The sequence below is a fragment of the Myodes glareolus genome, chromosome 3 (assembly GCF_982192425.1).
Source record: "Myodes glareolus chromosome 3, mMyoGla1.1, whole genome shotgun sequence".
NCBI classification, from domain to species: domain Eukaryota; kingdom Metazoa; phylum Chordata; class Mammalia; order Rodentia; family Cricetidae; genus Myodes; species Myodes glareolus.
The window spans coordinates 127,961,995-127,974,238 of NC_142028.1; the positions used below are offsets into that span (position 1 = coordinate 127,961,995).

The following is a 12,244-nucleotide window of genomic DNA, read 5'->3' on the forward strand; positions in this document are numbered from 1 at the left end:
TTATTGTAAGTGCTATTGTGTGTATGCTCCTGTAAGTAAAAAAGACACTGGGGGATGGGTGACTGGCTCCCTAAATGACAGCTGTTAAGACCGCTTTCTGATACTGGCTGTCTTATGAAAAGGACTGTTGGGGGCTAGGAAGATGTCTCAGTGGGTAAAGTACTTATTGAATACGTACGAGAACCTAAGTTTGGATCCTAAGACCCATGTATAAGCCAGGCATATGGAGCCTGTTTCTAATCCCACGGCTGGGGAATTGAGTGATTCAGTCAATTCTGGAGCTCAGGGGCCAGCCAGCCTAGCCAATCAGTGAGTTCTAATTTCAGTGAAAGAGAGACCCTCAAAAAGTAAAGTGAAGAGCAAAAGAGAAACACATCCCATGTCAACTTAAGGGCTGCACATACACATGTATGCATGCACACAAACATGAACACACATGTTCTCATACAAGACAAAGAAAGGAAGGAGAAGGACTGTCCAACGGTATGGACTGACCATATACCAGCACCTGTTGCTGAGGACACTCCACAGACACCTTGGTGAAGGAAGCCACACCACAACTGCAGCCAACTGCTGCTTAGGCACAACTCCAAGGCTCTTAAGCGCGCTACCAGCCAGGACTATTTCAGACAGCTTTCACTGGATCTTCCCTGCAGCCATTCCCACAAAAGCCAGAGCTTCGAAGTTGGTGGTGACTGCTGCAGCTTCCCTTTTTGGGTACATAAGCAGATTGTTGGGCTCCTCTATGCTGCACCCTACTCCCTCCAACTGTAACTGCCCACCCCAGAGTTACATTAGACCCAATAGAGGTATCTTGAGTTAAACTTTTTGATTGCGTGCACTGAGCTGATAACAGAGAAAGAAGCAGTGGCTGGGGCCACAGCAGAGCAGCAAGTCAGCAGAGTGGTCGGGGGCCACAGTAACAAGAAAACCTGAGTAGCCTAAGAAAGAGCAGAGATGCGGGGCAGCGGGGACACGGAAGGACAACACAGCCTGACTGCAACAGAGGCAATGGGCAGAGGCAGTGCATGGCGAGAGAGGCATCTGGAAGGGGCCAACAGGGGAGCAGCTCTGACATCAGCAACAGTAGTGGTGGTGGCAGCCCAGGGCCAAGGGTCTAGATGCCCTAGGCCTAGGAGCTGCAACTCTGGCCACTGTCAAGAGAACCCTCAAAACAAACTGCTGTCAAGGGTCGGGAACTTCATAGGCCCACATAATGGTTTTTAACATCAGCCAAAGCAGAGCCACTGGTTTAGTGCCCTGACGCCTGGGTGAAGCCCATAACACTAGAGGGAGCCATATGCTGCTGCTCCCGATTGGCTGCTGCTACTACCCACTGTGGTCAAAAGTCTAGGGTTACAAAAGGACCAAGAACCACAAAAGCTGATCCTCACCTACCCACAAAGGCTATCCCAGCAGAACAAAAAGACTCTAGGCATTGAGCTGTTAACAGAGACAGCCAGCTGTAAACAGAACCCAGCTCCTAAACAGACAGACACAAAAGATCACTCTGTAGGCCCATTTACCTTGTGGTAGTTTGAATGCAATTGGCCCCATAAATTCATAGGGAGTGGCACTATTAGGAGGTGCGGCCTTGTTAGAGGAAGTGTGATATGGGATTCCCCTCTGTATGCTGTGAATATCATTAATTAATAAAGAACCCGCTTTGGGCCTATAGCTGAGCCATAGGGGAACAGAGATAGGTGGTGAAAACTAAACTGAATGCTGGGAGAAAGGAGGCAGAGTCAGGGAGAAGTCATGGAACCTCTGCCAGAGACAGACACGTTGAAACTTTGCCGGTAAATCACAGCCACTGGCAATACACAGATTAATGGAGATGAGTTAAATCAATATGTAAGAATTAGCCAATCAGAAGCTAAAGCTAATGGGCTAAGCAGTGATTTAAATAATACAGTTTCTGTTGTGATTATTTCAGGGCTAAGTGGCCAGGAACCAACAAGCGGCTTCCTTCAACAAATTGGCACCAATGTGGTTGACTAAAATCCATTTAAAACCTGAGAGGACTGGAAAACAATTCTAGACACAAAAGTACAGAGTTTAACACAGCTTCTTGCTGTTTGCTGACAGCGAGCTGCAGCTTCTTTAAGAGGTTTTCCTGATTGAGCATTAGCAGGAAAGAAAGCTGTGCTGTTTGGAAATGCCAGCTTTTAGGGCTGTGCTGCCAGTGAGATCTCTGGCTCTTTCAGAAGACTGAGCATTTGAATGGGGTTTGTGAGCAACGTGCTATAGCTTGCTTGGTGGCAACATAGACCCTCTGTGTGCCTAAAAATGGGGCATTGTGCATGACTCTCAGAGGCGGCGAGCAGTTCCACCATGTTGGTCTGTGTGGAGCAAGCAGGAAATACCATATGTACCCTAGTAATGTTGCAGCTTAAGTTCATAAGAAAGGCTTAACATTTTAAGAAGTGCTTCTAGTCAGAAAATAATTACAGATATACAATAAAAACAAATTCAGATGGAAAAAACCTCTAAATGGGTCATAGTGTTGAACAAATGTACATAGGCTTGGGAGAGAGAAGAAAAATAATATAAACAGTTATAAAAGGAAGTAAATGGCTTTTTTAAAAAGGTAAAGTTTTTAAAGAGACAGTACAGACAGTCATAGATTAAAAAGGAGTAAAAAAAATTGCCACATAAAGATGGAATATGAAAAGAGAGTCTGGATTATGTATATTAATGTGTTTTCTTTGAATTTCTTGACTGTGAAGGAGCAAAGTAACCAACATATTTGCTTTAAAGGTATCTTGACTTCAGAATTTGAGTCTAAGGATATGCTGCTTTGGAAAAGAGGTTCTGCTTTTGTTGATGAGAAGATAAGAACCTGTGGATTGCTTCTAGACTAATAGAGTTTGATGGACCAACACCCCAGAAAGGTCTCCTTGAACACCCCTCAAAAAATTAGCTCACCCAATAAACAGCAGGAAGCAGTTTGGAGAAAAAGTACGCTCATATTCCCAAATATTGTTTATAAATGTTTACTTACATTTAAAGGGGGATTATGCTATGGAGATTTGTATTGGTATGAATCTTGCTCTATTGATACAAATTTGAGGTCTATTATGTTATACTGTGTCTATGTATTTCTGATCTTGATTAAGGTATTGTGTTTATGTAGCTCTTTCAAAAATGTAATGTATATTTAAGAAATACATGTTAATAGATAGTCACCTATAATAGTCAAGTTTGTATCATATTAGTTAAATTTTCTAGATGTACAGAGATTTATTTCAGATGGATAGGCATTCTTCAAACCTTTCAAAGACTACAGAATATAGCATTTAAAATGTTTTAAGAAGTTAGGACTTTTCATGACAAAGACATGTCTGCTTCTGGCAGCACCAGTTACTTCAAGAGGAAGACGGGCATCGAAGAGGCCCTTTATGGAGTTTGATAGCCATTTGAGCAAGAAACTGCTCTTGCCTGTGCTGTTTAACTGGACATGCAGGACCCACAGAGAAATGACTGCTGAACTTGCCTAAAGATGAGACAGTCCTTCGTGGTTCCTGCTTCACGAAAGAGTCTGCTAGACATTCTGCAGGACACAGAAAAAGTGACTGACAAACTGCTAATATAGGCGCAACTGTCTTTAAAATTTCCTGCTTCATGGAAAAGTCTGATGGATACTATGGGCCTGTAGGCTGAAGATTGATACTCCAAAGGTACAGAAGAACTTTGGGTGAGTGTCCAGGCAGAGATGTCTCTATCAATTCTAGAGTTTTGGAAGTTGCTTGCAATGTGCTTCCTGTTAACTTGGGTAATATTCTATCCTTCTGGAGTCTTTGATGGAGTTGAAGAATTGATAGTTATAATTATAGTATTCCTTAGTTATGGTAAAAGATAAAGTAGACATAAATACTGTAACTGTAATTCTTGCTTGATACCTATCTTGTTAAAAACCTTCCTTTTTAATTTAAATAGAAAAGGGGAGGTGATGTGGGATTCCCCTCTGTATGCTATGAATATCATTGGTTAATAAAGTACTACTTTGGGTCTATAGAAGAACTATAGAGGAATAGAACTAGTGGGGAAAACTAAACTGAATGCTGGGAGAAAGGAGGCAGAGACAGAGAGAAGCCATGGAGCATCCGCCAGAGACAGACATGCTGAAACTTTGCTGGTAAGCCACTGTCACATGGAAATATACAGATTAAAGAAGATGGGTTAGCCAATGAGAAGCTAGAGCTAATGGGCCAAGCAGTGATTTAAATAACGCAGTTTCTGTGTGATTATTTTGGGGCTAAGCGGCCGGGAACCAACAAGCAGCTTCCTCCAACAGAAGGGTGCACTGTGGAGGCAGGCTTTGAGACCTCCTATTCTCAAGCTAAGACTAGTTCAGACCACTTCCTGCTGCCTTCTTCAGCACATCTGCCTACACACCACCATGTAGTCCATGATGACAATGGACTAAATCTCCGAACTGTAAGCCAGCTCCAGTTAAATCTTTCCTTTATAGCTGTGGTCATGGCATCTCTTCACAGCAATAGAAGCCCTAAGACAATGCTGTTCCTATCACTTGACACCATGCAGACCTTTCAACCTCACGGTAAGATGCAAGTTGTGTTCTCTCACCTTTCTGGATCTGTAGCTTAGTGTTTGCCTTTAACTTTTAAATTTCTTAGGCATTTGTTACTTCAGATACTTCTACAGTTTCTTTTCTTCTTTTATTTCCTTCATCCCAGAAGGAAAACATGACATATATACTTGACATTTGTAAGTTATTACAGTTCTTGGGTATTACGAGTTTGGTTTTATGTTGTGTTGTTTTGTTTTGTTTTGGAGACAGTCTCATGTACCCCAGGCTGTCCCCAAGTTCCCTATGTAGTCAGGGATGACCTTGAACATCTGATTCTCCTACCTCCACTTCCATAGTTACAGGTATATACCATCAGAGCTACTTTTACTGCATTGGGGATTAAATTAGGGCCTCATACATTCTAAGCAGTAACTCTACTTAGTGAACTACATCTCTAGGCTCTGTGTTCCTTTTGTATTCAACTCATCCATCCTGTCTGACTTTATGATGATCCAGGGGCATTAAATACATTGCTGGCAATGTTGTGTTTTGACAACAGTGTGTTTGTGGGGTACCTATCAGAAGCCAAAGAGTGTTGAAACTATGTTAAGAAAAGTCTCTAGCATCCCTTATGAAGTGGCAGGGTGTAAACTGTCTAATCATGAGTAAATATGAATTAATAGTAGTAAAAGAAGGGGTAAGCAAGAAAATGTATAATTAGAATCAAAGAAAGAAGAAAAAAGAATGGAAGACACCACTCCCCCTCACGGAAAACAACAACAACAACAAAATCAATGAAAACAAACCATGGATGCCGGTAGCAAATAGAAAGCAATGGTAGCCATGGCAATAATTTTTAATGTGCCATTCTAAATACATAATTAAGAGAGTATCAGAGTAGATAAAAACAAAATCAAACTATATACTGTCTACAAGAAACCTTCATTAAGTAAAAAAACACAGATACAGCTTGGGCAGATATTGGACTTGAAAGTCAAGTCACACAGAAAAGGTACACCATACCAATAACTAATTAAAACATACCTGTGCCAGGGCATGTATTCAGACAAATCAGAAGTCAGAGCAAGGAAAACTACTGGACATAAAAGAAGCATTCCACAGTGATAAAGGAGCCAATATGGAAAGAAGACCTCAACCTCAGCTGAGCAATACAGCATCATCATGGAAGGCTGAACCACTTGAAGGAGAGGTGAACAGGGAGCAGAAAATCAGCACAAACACGGTTAGGACTGAACAGCACTGCCAATCAGCTTCCTCTAATTGACGTTTGTGAGTATTTCATTCAGCAACACCATAGGACTCATTTTTCTCAAGTCCATGTGGAATATTTACTGAGACAGGTGATACTCAGGACCATAGGATACACCTTAACAAGCTGAAAGAGACAGAATGCCTTGAGTCCTTAGATCATATGACATTAAACTAGAAATTCAATAACAGACTACCAGAAAACCCAAAACAATTGGAGAGTTAATAAAAACAGCACAAGTTAAAGTGGGACTATCAAGAGAGACAAAAATCTTGAACTAAATGAAAATTAAAATACATTTTTTTACATTTTAATAGGATATCTTCTATTTATTATATGACAATTTCACATGTGTAAAGAAGGCAAGCAAATCATATTGCAAGGTTAGTTCAACACTTAAATTCAATTAGTGAAATGAAATTCATTATCTCAAGAAACTAGAATGAAATCACACACCCTTATCAATACACACTCATTTGACAGGATCCAGTACCCATTTTCAATGGCAAACAAGGAAAACAGAACTTCCCTAACCTTGATAAAAAATATCCACAAAAGAAAAATTCCATACCATTGGCATTAAAATTAAAGGAGAAAAACCAAACACCCCCAACCCTCGTAAGAATGGCATTTAGCATCATTTCCACACCAACTCATGCCAGAAGTCCTAGTTAATCGGATAAGGAAGGAAGATGGCATCTTAGAGTTTCTATTGCTGGCACCACCATGCTCAGGGCAACTTTTACAAAGGAATACATTTCACTGAGGTAGTGGCTTACAGTTTCAGAGGTTCAGACCATTATCAACATAGCAGGGAGCATTGTGGCATGCAGGCAGACATGGTGCTGGAGAAGGAGCTGCCACATGTTAATATGCAGGCAATAGGAAGTATACTAAGACTCTGGGCAGTATCTTACCTCAAGCCCACCTCCACAGTGACACACCTACTCCAACAAGGCCACACCTACTAATAGTTCCACTCCCTTTGGGAGCCATATTCTTTCAAACCACCACGGGAGAGTAGGTAGGTACATAGGTAGGTTTAGATGACATGGTCGTCTATTGTAGGAAATAATAAAGAAGCAACAAAAACAAAAATACTTCCAACAAGCAAGTATTTCTAGGATGGTTGCAGGGCACAAGATTAATATCCAATTCAACTCCTTTCCTGTAGAAGACTAACAATGAGTAACTGTGACCTAAACTAAAACTTACAGCATCTGTATCAGCACCAGAAAGTTTGGCATAAATATATATTCGGCATAAATATAACCTGACAAAAGGAATAAAAGGAATCAAAGACTTTAACAGCTAGAGAGACATTCTGTGTTCATGGAGTATTTTCCCAAGATTCTATATTACCAAGATATCAGCTCTTCCAACCCCATTGGCAGAGGCATGGGTGAGCAAGCCCCGCAGTTGCGAGCACAGGAGAGCTGTTACCTGTTACCCTATTACCCATTTATCATGTAGTGGCATGGGTACAGGAGAGATGACCTCCCCACTGCTCATCAGTGCCTGAGGTCATAAGAACAGGAGAGCTGGCCTTGCCCCTAATTACCTGAAGCTCTCATAGAACGAGCCCTGAAGGTGTAGACATGGGAGATCTGACCATGAGGACAGGAAAGCTGGAGAACTGGCCCTGCCCCTTGCTCATCACTGCAAGGGGTGACCTAGCCAGGGCAATGCTGGAGAGCTCACCCTGGTGGTGAGGACAAGGGAGAGCTGGCAGGCTGACCAACCCTGCAACTACCCAGGCCCTGAACCAGGGTTACATGTTGGCCCACCACATTCACCCCATCTGTGATCTGCTGGAGCACATGAATGGACTGGTCCTGCAGACCCAAAGCTGAAGGATTCCACCACACAGGGCAAGAGCTGGATAACAAGAGAGTTCCAGTGAGGACCCAGCATCGATAGTGTATCAGAGACCAGAGGCCTCGAACCAGACCAATGACTCTCTGCAATGAACACTTGCAAGTAAAGACATAAGGATAAAAGGGTTTACTGCGTGACCCACTGTGTCACACTGCAGCTTCCATGATGAGACTGAGTTTTTCTCCATCTTTTTCCTTTTTCTCTTAAATTTTATTTTATTTTATTGGGAGGGGGTTCAAGGGCATTCTGGATAAGAATGGATGGGGGAATGAATGGGATGGAGATGCATAATATGAAGGACACACAGAATAAAAAACAACAAAAAAAGGCATCAGATCTCCCCAAGTTGATGGAGGGATTCGAACCAGTCTTGATAAAAGCCCAGCTAGTTACTGTGTGGCTATAAAACACACTGATTGTAAATGATGTATGAAAAGGAAAAAGACCTAGAATACTCAAGCTCAATGCTGAGGAGCAACCCTGATGCAGGAGAATTGTCTGTATTCTGTCAATCATATTTTAATAAAACGCTGATTGGCCAGGCAGGCAGTATAGGCAGGAAAACCAGACAGGAAGTAGAGGTGATGCAATGAGAACAGGAGAATTCTGGGAAGCAGAGAGGTTCCTCTGCCACTCCTGTGCAGACCACCGAAGAGGCAGCATGTAACTTGCCCAGCTGAGAAAGGTACGGAGCCATTATGGCTAACATAGATGAGAATAATGGGTTAATATAAGTTATAAGAGTTAACAAGAAGCCTGACCTAATGGGCCAATCAGTTTATAACCTTATGGTGTCCCGTCTGTGATTTTCTTTGGGGTTTGCCAGCTGGGCGGGACGGAAACCCCAACAAGCCGGCCCCCTCATGTTACACAACCCAGTTGGAGGACCACCTGTTGCTTTCCAACCTTACTCTAGAGTTACAGCAAACAAGACAGCATAGAGCTGACCAAAGCAGAAAGAGGTAGATAGCTGCAACAGAATAGAGATCAGAAATAGAGCCATGACCTGATCACGCCCTGGCCATGCCATGACCTTCAACCCATCTCAGGCAAGGAGCAAGGCCCACTAAAGGGAGGAAGGACGGCACTGAAGTAAGGGACATCCACATGGAGACACAAAAACAAAGACCCTCCTAGGCCTGCCTCCACGCCCCAACCACAAATCCTTCCACTACAGCACAGCGCACCCCCCTCCCTCTGCTCTGTACAACACCCATGGCACTGCAATCAGCACCCAGTGGGCTCAGAACTCTCAGGGTCCAGGGCAGCCTCCATGATGGGTTGTGGACCCTTCCACACTTCTGTGCCTGTTCCAGTGTCTTCTCTTCCTTTCCCTACATACATTGTTCTCTGGAACAATTATGTCCATATCTTGGCCCTTAACTTACCCCCAACAGTAGATATGCAGTAAGTTTTCATGGATAAACGTTTAAGTGATGTGACTGCTGCACACATTCTAAATAGACAGACTATTCTAAGATCCCAACCGCCAGAATCAACATCCACGGTCCCTGTGTCTGTAAGTGAATGAATCTTGACTCGTTTTGCTCACTTAAACAGTCTACTGTCAACATATATTGCTTTGGATATAACAAAAGTTGTAACAGAAGCAACAGAGTAAGAAAATACAAGAAAGGCCAGGTTTATAGGAAACATCGGGGTAAATATTTACTTTCTGAAGGAGTCCTCTGCTTTGAAAGGAACACTTCTGTAAGAGTCCCCTAGGTGGGCAGTTGCCAGTAGAAGAATTTGATGTAACAAAGCTAAGCTCAGAGGGCCTTTCCTCCCAAGACGGCAGCAGAAGGGCTCCTCCTCCATCCTTTCAGAAGTGCCCATGTCCTCTCCTCTCCTCAAGGGCCTGCCAGCCAGACCCCAGCTAAGTGAGTCACGAGCCTCCGGCCCCTAGAGCAGAGTTCTCAAGCTGGGGCAGACCCTGTGGGCGGAATGACCTCTCACGTGGCTTACGCATCAGACTATGATTCACAAAAGTAGCAAACTTGCAGTTGTGAAGTAGTAACGAAAATAACGTTATGGTTGGGGTCACCACAACATGAGGAACTGTATTAAGGGACTGCAGCGTTAGGGAGGTTGAGAACCACTGAACTAGAGCATCTCTTTTGGATCTCTGCTGGGTCACGCCAAGGAAAAGCCCCTTTGATGACTGAAACAGATCTTTGGGGACAGAACAAATCCTGCCATTGGGGTGGGGGGTGCAAAGCATCTCCCCATCTTGACCTTGGGAAAATCCTCCCACGCTAGGAATCCAAGGTACCAGAACAGCAGCTGTCACCCACTCACCACACCCCACTCCAGGGCCCGTCCTGTGCACTCTGTGTCCCTTCACTGCAAAGCCCAGAGCGATACCTAAGTACGTAACACTGACCCAGTGAGGAAGCAGACCAGAGAGCTGGACGGATGTGCCTACAGTCGCCAAGCAGAAACAAGGCACAGGGTGCACAAAACAGGACAGAGTTCCCACCTTGGGCTGACGGATGCCAAGCATTATAATAAATCAATATATATATTCAAGTACCAAAATCAGCAAAGCTGTTGAGTGTGTGATCCAAGGCCAAGCTCTGAGCAATGCTAGGTCTGAAAGCTGCTGTCATGTGTACACTGTGGTGCCAGCAGAGGGGACACAACTCCTAGTAACTTTCCGTATGATGTCCACTGTGACAGGGACTGCTAGGTGGCATTTCCATCCTCGGATGGTATACAAAGGGATGACTGGGAGAGAGCTGTAGCGTGCTACCGGACCGCTGGATCTCCAAGGCTAAGTCCATGGTGACTACCACCAACTGTCGATGACCTAGCCCTTCTCACGGGCCAGGCATTGCGCCTGGCACTTTAAACTAATTTTCTGGCCCCTCCCATTGTCTATGACAGAAGATGGAGTATGTCCACTTTATAGGCAGGAAAACTGAGTGCTCTTGTACCTGCCCCAACACTGCAGTGAACAGCCTCTTGTGGAGTGTGCCCTAGGGTCCCGCTTCACCCTCAGTCATAAGCACAGGTACCTGGGCACTGAAGTATACTATATTCAACCCAGTTTGGTCCAGCACAAGCCAGGTGAAGCTGCAGCACCCCCACCCAAAGCTGTCATCCATCTTCCTAGGGGTGGAAGGATACTGGGACTCTTTTGGGCCAGCTCTGCTATGGACTAGAGAACATTTTTAGGATCACTAGAATCTCCACTCCTCTCTACATGTAGAGAGCTGATCACTTCCCTTTCTCTGGGCCTCAGTTTCTCCTTCTCCCAAGTCAGGCCAACTATCCTCCCTTCGCCCACTTCTCAGGACCGATGTTCAGAATCAGCAAGAACAGTCACCCACCAGGCAAAGCGAGCAGCTGGAGAAAGGCAGCACTTGTGTGGCTGCTGTGCCACGGAGAAGGTTCCACGTCACAAAGATCTGATGCTGCTTGAGGAAGACCTGGCAGCAGGAGACCAGGAGCCAGTCAGATCTCTCTTGACTGTGAAATGGCTACAAGGTGCCAAGTTCACTACTGGCACTAGAGTCTGCCAGCAGGAATGACTAGAAGGCCCACCAGTCAGTTTCCTCTTCAGGGATAAGCACTCATACATTCAATACACACACACACACACACACACACACACATTCACTCATAAATAAAAATCTGATTATCACTGATTTTTCTGAAGCCAATGTGACTGCATTTTAAATCTTTCATAAATACTCATAAAATATTCAAGTGAGTCAAACCTGTCTCTGGAGACTAAAAGTGGCTTCAGGCAACCCAAGCCACCCACTCCATGGGACCCCAGGAGTTCTGCCACTAACCACAAAGCACCATTCCTACCACGGCTGGGATTCAATAGAGCCTTTGGCAAGGACTGGGCTGGCCAGGTCCTTACCTGCCAGCTTTCTCCCTGCTGTGCTCTGTTCTGGGCTCCAGGTCTACATGACTGGGAAGCCCTGGGCTCCTGTCAGACCATTTGCATAGACAAGGCTGACAACAAATGAGGGAACACAGACGGCCCCTCCCCTGGCAACCACTAGGCATGGGGAAGCTGGCTGCCTCCTCTTTCTTTCCAGATTCGTCATATATCTGTTTGCCCAGCAGCGACTCCCTGGGAGCCTACTGTCTGCCTTGACACTGTGTACAGCAGGAATGCTCCAGCAAACAATACAGGCAGAACTCTTCCCTGTGTCCTTGACTAGAGACTGATCTCAAGGCTGAGGTACAAGGCAAGCCAGGAGTGCCCTCCCAAAACCTAGAATGCCCAGAAATACTCAAGGAAATATGGTGGCTTGTCTAAAAGGCAGGAAAGCCTTGTGAGAAACCTACCACTAGACAAATGTGCAAGAATTTAAGTCACAGAAAGAATAATGACAATGAGAGGAAAACACTAACCACATACCCCAAATCTACAGCCACGTGATGGAGACACTAAACACATACCCCAAATCTACAGCCATGTGATGGAGGCACTAAACACATACCCCAAATCTACAGTCACATGATGGAGACACTAAACACATACCCCAAGTCTACAGCCATGTGAAGAATTTAAGACATAAAACATGCATCTACATGTACAC

General features: G+C 44.4%; 1 protein-coding gene across 4 annotated transcripts in view; it reads right to left on the reverse strand.

Moving 5' to 3' along the window:
• The window catches only part of Znf618 (zinc finger protein 618), a 170,620-nt gene that overhangs the window by 115,820 nt on the left and 42,556 nt on the right, over positions 1–12,244 (reverse strand). The gene's annotated exons all lie outside the window — the stretch shown is intronic.